This window comes from Pseudorca crassidens, chromosome 16, assembly GCF_039906515.1.
Source record: "Pseudorca crassidens isolate mPseCra1 chromosome 16, mPseCra1.hap1, whole genome shotgun sequence".
In the NCBI taxonomy this organism is placed as follows: Eukaryota; Metazoa; Chordata; class Mammalia; order Artiodactyla; family Delphinidae; genus Pseudorca; species Pseudorca crassidens.
Genome location: NC_090311.1, coordinates 38292933 through 38307737, shown reverse-complemented (window position 1 = coordinate 38307737; position 14805 = coordinate 38292933). Strand labels below are relative to the sequence as shown.

At 38.3% G+C, this 14805-nt stretch overlaps 1 long non-coding RNA gene and 1 pseudogene across 1 annotated transcript; one reads left to right on the top strand and one right to left on the bottom strand.

The window, feature by feature from the left end:
- Positions 1-295: 295 nt before the first annotated feature.
- LOC137208460 (rab GTPase-activating protein 1-like pseudogene) lies at positions 296-1759 on the top strand (annotated as a pseudogene).
- Positions 1760-10713: 8954 nt separating this feature from the next.
- Positions 10714-14601, bottom strand: LOC137209039 (uncharacterized). Its single transcript, XR_010935875.1, has 2 exons — positions 12050-14601; positions 10714-11289 (listed from the first exon to the last, which is right to left on the bottom strand). It is a non-coding gene; the product is annotated as an uncharacterized lncRNA (long non-coding RNA).
- Positions 14602-14805: the final 204 nt, after the last annotated feature.

The following is a 14805-nucleotide window of genomic DNA, read 5'->3' as shown; positions in this document are numbered from 1 at the left end:
TACATATGTTTGCATTCTAATAACAAATGCCTGGTTATAGAAGAAACAATGGTTTTACCTTTGGAAATTTGAATAGGGGAAATTAGATAGAGGAAGACTTTTACTCCTCACTTTATAATCTTTTATACTAATATTAAACTTTAAAAAATACTGTCAATTAAACACTGTCAAATTAAAACAAGGAATAGAAAAGAAGGTTGTGATTACAGCGCAGCAACTTTCTAACAAAGAATTAGCTGCTGAAAGATGCTTTGGAATCTTATTAAGCCCAGGTTGAAATGTGAAGAACTGTGACATTTATTTACTGGATATGGAAGCCATGGGAAAGAGCTATGATGGAAGAGCTTATGTTATCACCGGCATGTGGAACACCAATGAACCAATATTTCTGGCACTTAATGAAGAAACTCCAAAAGATAAATGAGTGCATAGGACTGTGGCAATGGATATGGGAGTCATGGACGTGATGGAGCCTATTTTCACCTGGAGACAGCAGTACATGTATACCCTGCAAATAAGTGATTTTGGCATTTTAGCAGAAAGACTTTCACAGAGACTTTCTTCATGAGGTTGAAACAGTCTGAGGGAAAAGGCCATACCAATGCTGGAAATGCAATAGATGAGGTGGTAAGTCTACAGCAAGAGTCTGAGAAGGAGGAACGAATCACACTGCTACTAGCAGATGGGGTCCAGTGTCACCCTAGGAGGATGAAGCAGAAGAGAAGAGTGATAATGAACTCTCAAGTGGAACAGGTGATGTTCTAAGCATTGTCCTGAGAAGATCCTATATTCTTGGGGAGAATTGTTAGGAAGATGGCACAATAACCTTGGTGCACGACAGAAAGGGCTATCCACTGTGGTGAAGAGTGCTGTTCCTGAAGCATTGAGGGCAGAGGTATGGTAATTATTAGCAGGCTGCCATGACAACCAGGCAATGCTCGATAGATATCATTTTCTTATCACAATGGACTCAGCCCAGGAGAGTGTTATTACTAGAGATATATTCATCAGACATTTCCTGCACATGATTACTTTAAAGATACCAGAGGAGATGGCCAGGAATCGCTCTACAAGATTTGCAAGGCCTACTCTGTCTACAACAGAGACACTGGGTACTGTCAAGGGCAGTCTTTTCTTGCTGCTGTATCGCAGCTGCATTTGCCAGAGGAACAAGCATTCTGTGTTTTGGTGAAAATCATGAATGACTATGATTTATGAGACTTCTGCAAAAACAGCTTTGAAGACCTTCACTGCAAATTGTATCAGCTGGAAAGACTAATGCAAGAGCAGTTACTGGACCTCCACGACCATTTTTCTAATCTGAACCTGGAAGCTCGTATGTGTGCATCCCAGTGGTTTCTCACTCCTTTTACTGACAAGTTCCCACTCTGCATGGTCTTCCACATCATTGACTTACACTTTGTGAGGGTTTGAACATAACCTTTCACGTAGCCTTGGCTCTCCTAAAGACCTCAAAGGAAGATCTTCTGCAAGCTGATTCTGAAGGTACTTTACAGTTCTTCAGAGTTAGCTTTCTAAAGTTATTCAGAGATACAAGGCAGAGGAAAATGCAAGAAGTATAATGGAGCAGGCTTACAATATTAAGGTACAAACCAAGAAACTGAAGAAACATGAGAAGGAATATCTGAAAATGCAAGAGAGTCATCTGCAGCAGGAAGACCCAATGGATAGATACAAGTTTGTATATTTGCAGATAACTTCACCTCTTGCTTTTATACTGGTAATCTTCATACGCTGAGAGAAAGAAAGGGAAAAAGAAAAAGTAGCTATCAACTACTTTCAAAAATGAGAAAAAGGAAAATGACAAAGTACCGTTTTAGTTGTGCACAGTCACATCCTAATCTACTCTATGCTTTTCCTTCATGGTATATTGTATCCTTCAAGACTCCAAAGCAATGCAATGATTTAGTCAAAATATTTGGTTAAAAATACTAACCAGTTATATTTGTTCAACTCCATTAGTAACTGTGTAAAGTTGAGAGCACCCTAAATGTCCAATACTTAAATTTTAAAGCAACTTAAAATGTTCATTGCCTCATACCACACCTCATGATGTTTGCATGATGCATAATAGTTATAAAAGTCTGTAGTACTTGGAAACATTAAGCTTTTACCAATTTGGAAAAGTTTTTAAACAATTTAAAGGACATTGCCAAACAAGCAAAGCAGGCCTGATGGACTAAAAAATGAATTAGAAAGAAAAAAAACTGAAATGGTAGAAATAATTTTTAACACATTCCTTTTGCTGTTACTTTTCTTATATGTACTCTTTTTCATGTATTATGATAGCAAGGCATATCATTACAGTAGAAAAGCAAAAAGAATATAAAGTACACCATAATTCTACCTATCCACAGGTAATAGAATTTACAACTTGGTGCTGCTTCTTTCCTAAACACACACTTTCTCTTCCTCTGAACACAACCATCTTTTATCCTAGAGTCCTGTCACTCCTGTCACCGGAGCTTTAATGTTATTAGTTTCTAAGCTCCAAAGCCTGAGGGAGGAAAAGGAAGGCTGAAGAATCCAAAAAAGAGCACAGTATAAAGAGGGAAAATGACTGAAATGAAAATTTTTACTTCACAATTTTGCCTTAGGTTAATTCTAAGGCCTAAAAACTACCACGTAGCCACTCAGTAACTGTCAAATAAATAAACAAATGTGTCAACAAGCAAAACCGGTTTAATACATATCTATTTAATGTTCAATTTCTCATAAGGATGTCATTTCTATCTTCAGGATAAAAATTCAAAACAGTTTTCAGCTCTTGACATTGGATAATGTGGGCACATATTTATCTCCTGCCTGACACCTTTCCTTTCTGACGAGTTTCTACTCTGCTGCATCACCATATCTGAACTGACCACTCTGAGGTGACTAGCACCTTATCACTTTACACTTTCCTCACTTCTTCTATACTGTGACAGACATTTAATATTTTGTTTTATCCTATGTACTCCAGTTATTGCTCATGTGAAGAACAGATATCTTATCACTGGGATTTGGTCTGAGGGCAGAAACTCCATCACAGTAATTGGCCCAAACATTAAGAGTCTAGAAAGGACTTAAAAAAAAAAAAAAAAGCCACCCCTCATCTACATCCCAGATCATCAAATGCTTTTCTGCATTCTCCTTAAAAATTTTGAATTTCTTAAAAAAGGTTTTATTGTATTCATGTGTAAAACAGAGGATAAATAAAAGTACCCCAAAATTAAGCACCACTGCTTCATACTTCAAAGAATGTCCTCTAGATTTCCTATTGTTTGCAAAATGTATTTATGAAATAAACATTAAATACTCCAGTTGCATGAACAATAACAATTCTTTTAAAACTTCAATAATACTTGTGCCTAATGTACAATGTAGCAATGTTCATTATGAAGAGGTTTTAATACGGAGGAGCACATTCTTTTTTTTTTTTTTTTTTTTGCGGTACGCGGGCCTCTCACTGTTGTGGCCTCTCCCGTTGCGGAGCATAGGCTCCAGACGTGCAAGCCCAGCGGCCATGGCTCACGGGTCCAGCCACTCCGCGGCGTGTGGGATCTTCCCGGACCGGGGCACGAACCCGCGTCCCGTGCATTGGCAGGCGGACTCTCAACCACTGCGCCACCAGGGAAGCCCGAGAACATTCTTTTTTCCAGAAACTTTAAGAAAATGGATTCTTTTTATTTTTAAATAAATTTTGGTTTATTTATTTATTTTTGACTGCATTGGGTCTTCATTGCTGCACGTGGGTTTTCTATAGTTGTGGCGAGCGGGGGCTACTCTTCGTTGCGGTGCATGGGCTTCTCATCGCAGTGGCTTCTGTTGTTGTGGAGCACGGGCTCTAGGCACATGGGCTTCAGTAGTTGTGGCACGTGGGCTCAGTAGTTGTGGCTCGAGGGCTCTAGAGCACAGGCTTAGTAGTTATGGCGCACGGGCTCAGTTGCTCCACAGCATGTGGGATCTTCCCAGACCAGGGCTTGAACCCGTGTCCCCTGCATTGGAAGGCGGATTCTTAACCACTGTGCCACCAGGGAAGCCCCCAAAATGGATTCTTTTTTAAAGAACATCTAATGGTTTCTGAATGTTTGACTTTCAAACACCCAACACAGATTTTAGGGGAAAAGCTTTCAGTATTTTTCCCTTGAGGATGATGTTACCTGGGAGTTCTTTATATATAGCCTTTATCATGTTGAGAAAGTTCCCTTCTAGTTCTAGTTTAATGAGTGTTTTCTCATGAAGGAATGTTGGATTTTGTCAAATGCTTTTTCAACATCAATTGAGATGGTCATGTGCTTCCCCTCCTTCATTCTATTTATGTGGTGAATTACACTGACTGATTTTGTGTGTTGAACTACACTTGCATTTCTGGGATAAATCCCCCTTGGTCCTGGTGTATAATCCTTTTAACATGCTGCTGAATTCTATCTGTTAGCATTTTATTGAGGAGTTTTGTATCTATCAATAAATTCACAAGAAAAACTGGTCTGTAGTTTTCTTTTCTTGTAGTGTCTTTTTGTCTGGTTTTGGTATTAGGATAATGTCAGCCTCATACAATGAGTTAAGAAGTATTCTTTCCTCTTCTATTTGTTGGAAGAGTTTGAGAAGTAGTCATGTTTATTCTTTAAATGTTTGTAGAATTCACCGAATGGAGTTATCTGGTCCTAGGCTTTTCTGTGTTGGGATATTTTCTATTGCTAATCCAATCTTCTTACTTGTTATAGGTCTATTCAGATTTTCTATTTCTTCTTTAGTTTTGGTAGTTTGTGTATTTCTAGGAATTTGTCCATTTCATCCAGGTTATCTGATTTATTGGCACATAGAGTTCATAGTATTCTCTTATAATGCTTTTTATTCCTGTAAGGTCAGTAGTAATGTTCCCTCTTTAATTTCTGATTTTAGTAATTTGAGTATTCTTTTTTTTTCTTAATCTTTAGGTTTCTCAATTTGTTGATTTTTTTCAAAGAATCAATTTTTGGTTTCATTGATTCTATTGTTTTTCTATTCTCTATTTCATTTATTTCTACTCTAATTCTTATTATTTCTTTCCTCTTTATGGTTTGAACTCAATTGAATACAGTATATTAAGGAATTAATTTTTTCTTCCAAATGCCTAAAATTGAAGAATAATTAACAACCTCTGAGTCATCAGGCAAAGAGCAGCCTATTTGTTAAATTTACTGTTTAAATCCATGTTAAGAGCTCTCATATAATTCACAGTAGAATATTACTATGTCTTTACGAATATGTTTAGAAAAGGGCAAAGGTCATGGGGGAGAACTACCATAGATTGAATGTTAAGGTTATCTTCTAGTTTATGAGACTTGTGCCAGGCTGAAAGAGAGCAATACCATGGACCTCTTGCATGTTTACAGGAAAAATTAAAATCAAGCTTCTCATTTTTAGATCATCATGTCATCATGAGACACATCAGAACTTAGGTCTGTTTCTGAAGAAGACAAGCATGACAAGAACCCTGTGATATCCCATGAACACTGACTTCTCTCCTGGAGAGAAGAACATTAGTATAATGTGGGTTTCACAACTCTCCCCAAAGATATGGCTCTTATGTCCCTAAGACTGGCTTTCTAAGGGTCTGTTCAGAATAATTGCCTTCTGCCACATATGACAAACCCACAGCTAACATCATTCTCAACAGTGAAAAGCTGAAAGCATTTCATCTAATATCAGGAACAAGAAAAGGATGTCCACTCTCACCACTTTTATTCAACATAGATTTGGAAGTCCTAGCTATAGCAATCAGAGAAGAAAAAGAAATAAAAGGAATACAAATTGGAAAAGAAGAAGTAAAACTGTCACTGTTTGCAGATGACATGATACTTTACATAGAAAATCATAAAGATTCTACCAAAAAACTACTAGAGCTCATCAATGAATTCAGTAAAGTTGCAGGATACAAAATTAATGCACAGAAATCTCTTGCATTCATAAACACTAACAATGAAATATCAGAAAGAGAAATTAAGGAAACAATCCCATTTACCATTGCATCAAAAGGAATAAAATACCTACGAATAAATCTAAGTTGGTAAAAGACCTGTACTCTGAGAACTATAAGACACTGATGAAAGAAATCAAAGATGACACAAACAGTTGGAAAGATATACCATGTTCTTGGATTGAAAGAATCAATATTGTCAAAATGACTATACTACCCAAGGCTACCTACAGATTCAATGCAACCCCTATCAAATTATCAATGGCATTTTTCACAGAAGTAGAAAAAAATTTAAATTTGTATAGAAACACAAAAGACTCTACATAGCCAAAGCAATCCTGAGAAAGAAAAACAATGCTGGAGGAATCAGGTTCCTTGACTTCAGACTACACTACAAAGCTATAGTAATCAAAACAGTATGGTACAGACACACACATAAAACAGAAATATAGCTCAATGGAACAGGATAGAAAGCCCAGAAATAAACCCATGCCCCTATGGTCAGTTAATCCTGCTCCTGGACATATATTCAGAGAAAACCATAATTCAAATAGATATATACACCCCAATGTTCACTGCAGCACTATTCACAATAGCCAAGACATGGAAGTAACCTAAATGTCCATTGACAGAGGAATGAATAAAGAAGTTGTGTACATATACACAATAGAATACTACCCAGCCATAAAGAAAGAATGAAATAATGCCATTTGCAGCAACATGGATGGACCTGGGGATTATCATACTAAGTGAAGTAAGTCAGACAGAGAAAGACAAATATCATATGATATCACTTATATGTAGAACCTAATAAAAAGATGATACAAATGAACTTATTTACAAAACAGAAACAGACTCACAGATCTTGAAACCAAGCTTACGGTTACCAAAGGGGAAATGTAGAGGCGAGGGATAAATTAGGAGTTTGGGATTAACATATACACACTAAGATGTATAAAACAGATAATCAACAAGGACCTACTGTATAGCACAGGGAACTCTACTCAATAACCTGTAATAACCTATATAGGAAAAGAATCTGAAAAAGAATGTATATATGTTTATGTAAAACTGAATTGCTTTGCTGTACACCTGAAACACAACACTGTAAATCAACTATACTCCAATATAAAATAGAACTTAAATTAAAAAATTAAAAAATAATAAAGGTTAGAATACCACCACCACCACCCCCCAAAAAAAGAATCGTTGCCTTCTGTTTTCATTTGCATCTCCTGCTTGGCTTACACTTCATCTTACCTGACCAGGATCACCTCCATCACCAGATATCTCATCCTACCCAACTACTTCCTACTCTTCCCAGTGCTTTCTATGCTTTATTAACTATGATCATTCAGAATGAGAATCCAAAGTAATATCTAAAGGGTTGGAATCAGAAAATCACCACCTGTGATTTTCTGTTATTCTCAGATGACTTAAGCACAATCAAGAAAAGCACTGAAAGGACATCCTAAGTGGTTAAGTGGGGTTAATAGGTACTTACCCCAATCGGCTTTCTACAGAAAATAATGAAACATTGGTTTAAACAGTAAAAGCATTTATTACTTGAGATGACAGAAAACCCATAGTAGGTATACTCCAGGTTTAATCCATCAGCTCATTAGGATTATCAAGGATTCAGGTTCTTTTAATTTTCTGCTGTGTGATCTCATTGTGTTAGCTTTGTTTTCAAGCTGGCTCCTCTCTGGTTGCAAGATGGCTGCAGCATATCTAGTCATCACAATTGGACATGCTAGTGTCCAGGGCAGTTTTCTCTTCCTTGTATGTGTATCTCTCTCATTTTAAGAATAAAGTTTTTTAATATTATATTTTAAATTACTGACATCTTTTTGTTGTTGATCTCTTTCATCTTTCCAAACCATCAGTAGCATCTATTAAAAACAAAATGTCTGTGTAAAATAATTTATTTTAATAACATTCATGGGATAGTTGCTGAGTGAGGTGGGGATTTTTAGGGGTGGGGTAGGGGGTGGGGTGTATAGGCTAGTGGAAGGTGAGAAGCTACTGGGGCTTAAGTCCAGTAGGAACAGAAATTTACAGCCAGGAGCAAAAGTTTCGGGCCAGGATTTTTTGGCCTTTTTTTTTGGCCTCCTTACTTTTATTTTAGAATATTTTTTAAAATTATTTATTTATTTATATTTTTGGCTGGGTTGGGTCTTCATTGCTGCGAGCAGGCTTTCTCCAGTTGCGGCTAGCAGGGGCTACTCCTTGTTGTGGGGTGCGGGCTTCTCACTGCGGTGGCTTCTCTTGTTGCAGAGCACAGGCTCTAGGCACGCAGGCTCAGTAGTTGTGGTGCACGGGCTTAGTTGCTCTGCAGCACATGGGATCTTTCCGGACCAGGGATTGAATCCATGTCCCCTGCATTGGCAGGCGAATTCTTAACTACTGTGCCACCAGGGAAGTCCCCACTATGGTGATTTTGATGTTCCACAGGAGAAACAGTTTCTGCAGGTCAGGAATCTGGGCATGGCTTATCTGGGTCCTCCAGCTCAGGGTCTCTCACGAGGTTGCAAACAAGTGTTCCCAAAGCTGCAGTTCTCTCAAGGCCCAACTGGGGCAGGGTGCCCTTCCCAGCTCACCCACATGGTTGATGGTGGGATTTGATTCCTTACTGGATGTTGGACTGAGGACTTCAGTTTGTCCCTGGTTGTTGGCTGGAGGGCCATGCTTAGCTCCTTGATTTATAAACCATAAAATTTTCAAGGTTTATCCACGTTGCAGCATGTACTTTGCTCCTTTTTGTGGCTGAATGGTATTACAATTGTATGGCCATATCACATTTTATCCATTCATCAGTTGGCTATCTGGATTGTTTCCTTTTGACTATTGTGAATAGTGCTGCTATGAACTTTTATGTACAAGTTTTGTTTGAATATCTGTTTTCAATTCTTTTGGATGTATACCTGCTACTGTTGGAGGGTCTCCCGCACAGAGGTGGGGGTTGGCTGTGGCTCACCGCGGGGACAAGGACACTGGCAGCAGAAGTTCCGGAAAGCACTGCCTGGCGTGAGCCCTCCTGAGCCCTCCCGGAGTCCGCCATTAGCCCCACCAAAAAGCTGTAGCCTCGAGTGCTTGGGTGCCCCAGGCCAAACAACCAACCTGCCTCCTTACTTCTGAAAGATTTATATTCTGTAATTTACCTTGGCTAAGCTTTCTTAATCTCATATTCTAAAATGTCTCATTTAATCAATAACAAATACTGTACCACCTTCAAAATATACATTAAGCATTTCATTCACTGAATACTATCTCCTTTCCTTCCAGAATATTTTACTGCGCCAAATGCAATATTCCTCTGACTCAACAGAATCTCCAATCCATTGACAGTTGACTGTTCATTGCCCCATTATTTGTCTCTTTCCTAGAACCAAAAATCTTTCCCAGAAACTTTTCAGGAGACTGACCCTCATATCTTAGTGGCTAGAACTGAATCACATGCTCTTTCTTAAACTAAAACCATTAAGAAAAATAGAGTTACTGGGATTGGGTTAAACCAATCGGGATTTTTCTCCTGAGGTGGGGATAGAGTGATCTTCCTGAGAGGTGAATACTTACACATTGATTCCAATGAAACAGGGGGACTAAATGTTGGGTGGTTAGCCAATAGTAAGTGCTATAGCACTATGTGTTAAATTTATCTTTTAGCCTCAGCTACAAGTGACACTTTTTGTAGTCACTGCTCATTTGTCATAAATAGGGTAGGCATTAAAGACAGCTCTGTTTCCATCAATCACATTCTAGAACTTGTTCTACTAAATACTTGTTGGATGACTTTAGGTAAGGCATCTACTAACCTCTTGATTTCCACACCCACAACGTGATATAAATGTTGCTCTTCATATATCATGGGATAGCTGGGAAAATAAAATAATTATACTGTATAAATACAAAGCAATATTATTTTAGCTTCCCATACTGCCTGTTTGTTCTATTTTCATTTATTCATTCATTTGTACACCCTTTCAACAAATAGTTGTTGACAGTATACTTCATGTAAGACATGGAATAAATATTTGGGAATCAAAAAAGTTTTCACCATGGTCCTTGCATCTAAGGTATTAACCAATGAATGATTTAGCAGCAACTACTTTCTCCTGGAGTACAGAATCAGGCAAGTGTAAGATGCCTTACAAGGCAGTGTAAGATGTAAGACAAGAAAGGTAAAGTGGGGTAACGAGGGGTGTTGTTTCTGGAAACATAAAGGTCGCTTCAATTGTAGTGTGATCTACCCTATTTACTAAAGTAGCTGCAACCAAGTGTGTGAGTCCAGAGGTGCCTACATTGCTTTTCTAGCTTAGGTATTATTGTGTTTTAATATTTACTGATATATAATACAAGCAAAGCAACAAGATGGGTTTATCCTAGAACAAAACAGTGAACAAAAACTAAAAGAAGTTTGGTTCCTGCACGGGCTAGTGAGACAACATGAAATTGCCATTAATGAACTAAGTAAAAAATTGCCTAACTGATGAACTAATAAACTTGTGTTCTGAAAGTTCTCCATTCTTTGGAATGATAAGAAAACACTCATGGCTTTAAAGTCAGCCAACCAATTGTCTAAAAGATCCAACAGATCAAAAATATTTTTCAATTTTGGAAAACTAACATTTCAGAAAAAAAATAAGATGTTAAAACACAATTGCTATCACCTATGCTTGTTCTTGAAAAATATAGGGGAGAAGAAAGATTTTTTTTGTGTGTGTGTGTGAGAAGAAAGATTTTTACCAGGATTTGGAAAATATTATTTATTTCTGTAACAGGATAACAATATATTTTGGATGGAGGGGACTTCTGGAGGAAATTATGTTTCTGAGCAATAGTGCCGGCTTGTTGAAAGTCATTATAGAAAGCATATTGGTAATTTAAACTTACCATAATTTTCTACCTGGTTTCTCAAATAGTTCTGTGGATTTAGAACCAAAATTTGATGGGAGGGAAGAATTCCCAACATCAAAATCCTAGGATTTGTCAGGACACTAGAAAAGAAGCTTTGTCACTGCAAAATAACTTCCTTAGCAGGGTATAATAGAGAATGTAAAACAGCAGGTCACCTCCATTGTTGTTGTGTGGTTCCGTGAAGTTCTATTCATCAACTGAAACACAACTTAAATAATTCAGGTTAGCTTTGATACGCTGGGGAACCATACAGTGGTCAGCTTCTTTGGAGCAAAGCTGTCTTGCAGTCTGCGGAGCTTGTGATCTATGCAGCCTCCACATTCAAGCAAGGTTGAAGGGACTGCCGTTGAAGCATGGATCACTCCAGCTCTGTCCATACACATGGACCCCTCCTCTGTTGGCTTCTTCTACTGCAGTAAAAAACAAGTAAGCACTGAATCATTAACTGACAAAGGAAAGATGAAACAGCAGGGCACTAAGATACTAGAGATAAAACCTTCTTGGCATAGGCACAAAGTTAGCTGCTTAATGTAGTTGTGAGATAATAAATATCTACGAAGAGCTGGCCATTTGTCAGTTTACTTGATTAAAAGTGATAATAAGAAATTTTAATTCTGTTTACTAAAAGTAACTGATACTTATTTGGGGCCAGGAACTATATAAAGCACTTATGTTAACTGTTTCAGTTAATCCGCTGGACAATCCCATGACATAGGTATCTTCCTCACTACAGAAAACAATTGAGGCAAAGAGTTTAACTTGTTTAAAATCTCACAGATATTAAGTGATGAAGCTGGAATTTTAAAAGCCAGGAATTCTAACTTTAGAAACCATGTTCTTAGTATTTTCTATCCTTTCATAGAGAGCCTACCCTTTTTCTCACAGATATTAAGTGAAGCTGGAATTTTAAAAGCCAGGAATTCTAACTTCAGAAACCATGTTCTTAATATTTTCTATCCTTTCAGACAGCTTACCCTTTTCCTCCCAGAATTTAGCTTTTTCCTTTCTTTACTGTTACTTCACCAGGAGGCCATCTTCTTTAATAACTTCTTTAAAAGTCTAGTAGATAACTGTAACTTTGAATGCTACGTATGTCATCATGCAATCTTAAGAGTAGAATGACTTTACCATTTTAAAAGTCCTATGAATAATCTGACAAAAATAACCTACCCGGGCTTCCCTGGTGGCGCAGTGGTTGAGAGTCCACCTGCCGATGCAGGGGACACGGGTTCATGCTCCGGTCCGGGAAGATCCCACATGCCGCGGAGCGGCTGGGCCCGTGAGCCATGACCGCTGAGCCTGTGCGTCCGGAGCCCGTGCGTCCGGAGCCTGTGCTCCGCAGCGGGAGAGGCCACAACAGTGAGAGGCCCGCGTACCGCAAAAATAAATAAATAAATAAATAAAAATTTAAAAATAACCTACCCTATGCTTTAATGTAATAGATTGATTAGAAAAGAAGTTCTACTTAAGACAAATTAGAAAAATGTAGAACTGAGTTCAGTTTTCTTTTCCACTCTGAAAGACACAACAGATAATGTTTACTTTTGGATAAAACTGCACAACCATTAGCAATCCAAATCTTCCATTTTCAGTTGGATCCTCAGAGCTGAACATCCAAACTTCTACTTTTTTCCCCTTTTCTCTCAATTGCAAATCTAAGCCATTTCTACATTCCATGGGACTTAATTCCCATTCCTCCATCTCTTCAGACAATCTTGCTTCCTAAGTCACAGAAGAAAGTGAGGCCACCAGGCCTGAAATCCACAAATTCTCTGCCTCTAGACCAATAAATTTATCCACATATGCATCCATCCTTTCAATCCTCCTTCAGAAGATAAAGTCTCCTCTCCTTCTGGTCCAAATCAAACTCTCTGTGCTCTTGGTTCCATCCTCTTCCATCTCTTCAAGGAAGTTGAACTATTAATTTTCCATTCTATCTCTTGTGTTGTGGTAGATTTGTCAAATACATTGCTGCCATGCCCACAGCCTCTTATAAGGGAAGGGAAACCACCCAGTCTTTGCAAAGGGGCAGCCACGTTTTGTACCATACAAATTCTTGTGTACTAACTGATTGGACAAGGTGGGCATCTATTTCAAAGGGCAGCCAATTTACAGACTGGTAGAGAATTAATACATGGCCTGGTATGAAAACTTTTCAAAGGTGCTCACTGCTTTAAAAATGAGAGACCCATTTTAAGTGAGATGAGTGGATTTTTATTATTAGAAAAGTTATGAAATGATCTTTGATGCATGTCTTGCCTGTGAAAGTCATTCACTTTAAGGTGGAAGTAAGTTTACACTGTATAGTTGCTAGAGACCTAAGCATCTCAGTACAGAAATAATAACAACATTGAACATTATGATAAAAATATCACTCATAGGGCTTCCCTGGTGGTGCAGTTGTTAGGGGTCCGCCTGCCGATGCAGGGGACGTGGGTTCGTGCCCCGGTCCGGGAGGATCCCATGTGCCGCGGAGCGGCTGGGCCCGTGGGCCATGGCCGCTGGGCCTGCGCGTCCGGAGCCTGTGCTCCGCAACGGGAGAGGCCACAGCAGTGAGAGGCCCGCGTACCGCAAAAAAAAAAAAATCACTCATAGCAGCCTATTATACTGGGTTTAATCATCTCTGACTCTCACAAAAATCCTGCAATGTAGGTTCTAATATGCCTATTTTCAGGTAAGGAAACCAAGGCTCAGAGAACTTGGGTAGGTTTCTGAGGTTAATGTGTCACTGAGCTGTAGTCTGGATCCAAAGCTTATGAGCTCTTTGTCCTTTTTATGCTGCTTTTTCCTAGCCAAAAACATGAAGGCATTGATTAATTTTATCATTTGTCATCTTGGCTTGACACCAAAGATGATCAGAGTTGGCTTACATAAGTATATAACCAGCATAAATTAATGAGTAATTAGAGGAAGAAAAATAAAATCAAGCTAGGGGCAAATTTAGTGTTTTGTAAATATTTAGGCAGGGTCTCTAAAGATTGTTTCATTAGGAAGGAGTGATGCCATTAGGAAGACTTGGTAGCTCCTGAGGACTCAAAAGATTGGGCATGAGAGGTGATCATTATTAAATACATATACTAAGTAAAATATAGTGAGACGCATCTAGCACAAATGCCTGCTGAATGAAGTTAGAAATATTACCAAGCACCTCAGCCTATAAAATATAAGGTTAGGAAGTCCATAAAGGGGGGTGGGAGGGACAAATTGGGAGATTGGGATTGACATATACACACTACTACACTGTATATATAATACATAACTAATAAGGACCTATTGTGTAGCACAGGGAACTCTACCCAGTACTCTAATGGCCTATATGGGAAAAAAAATCTAAAGGAGTGGATATAAGTATATGTATAACTGCATCACTGTGCTGTACACCTGAAACTAAAACAACATTGTACATCAACTCTACTCCAATAAAAATTTTTTAAAAAAGGAAGTTCATACAGAGTAGATATTCAATAAATATTAATTTGAGCAAAGTTCTGTGACAATATCACTGACCATGACTATTCAGGCATTGACATTCCACAAAATGGCATACCAAAAAAGAACATATTCTAAAGATGGTTACCTGCCACAGAACAGCTTAAAATTTGCAGCATTCAAGTCGGAATCTATTCTTGATTTTACACCATTTTCTTCCCTGGGTTAACATTAAGAGGTATACCTCTCTGGACCGGAGGGGCACTTTTAAGGAGAAAAGGAGTAAACGTGGAGGCGGACTTACCAAGAGCAATTTAATGGTGTCTGAAGGAAAAGCTGCACTTATAAAAACATGGCCCAAACTTCCTTCAATCTGGATCACCGTATGACTTAATACTTATTCTTTTTCCAGCTGGCATATGAACTAGGGTTCAAGTGGAGAAACCAAGGTATTCTTCAGATTTATGATTTGGGGGGAGCAATAACCTACGAAAAAA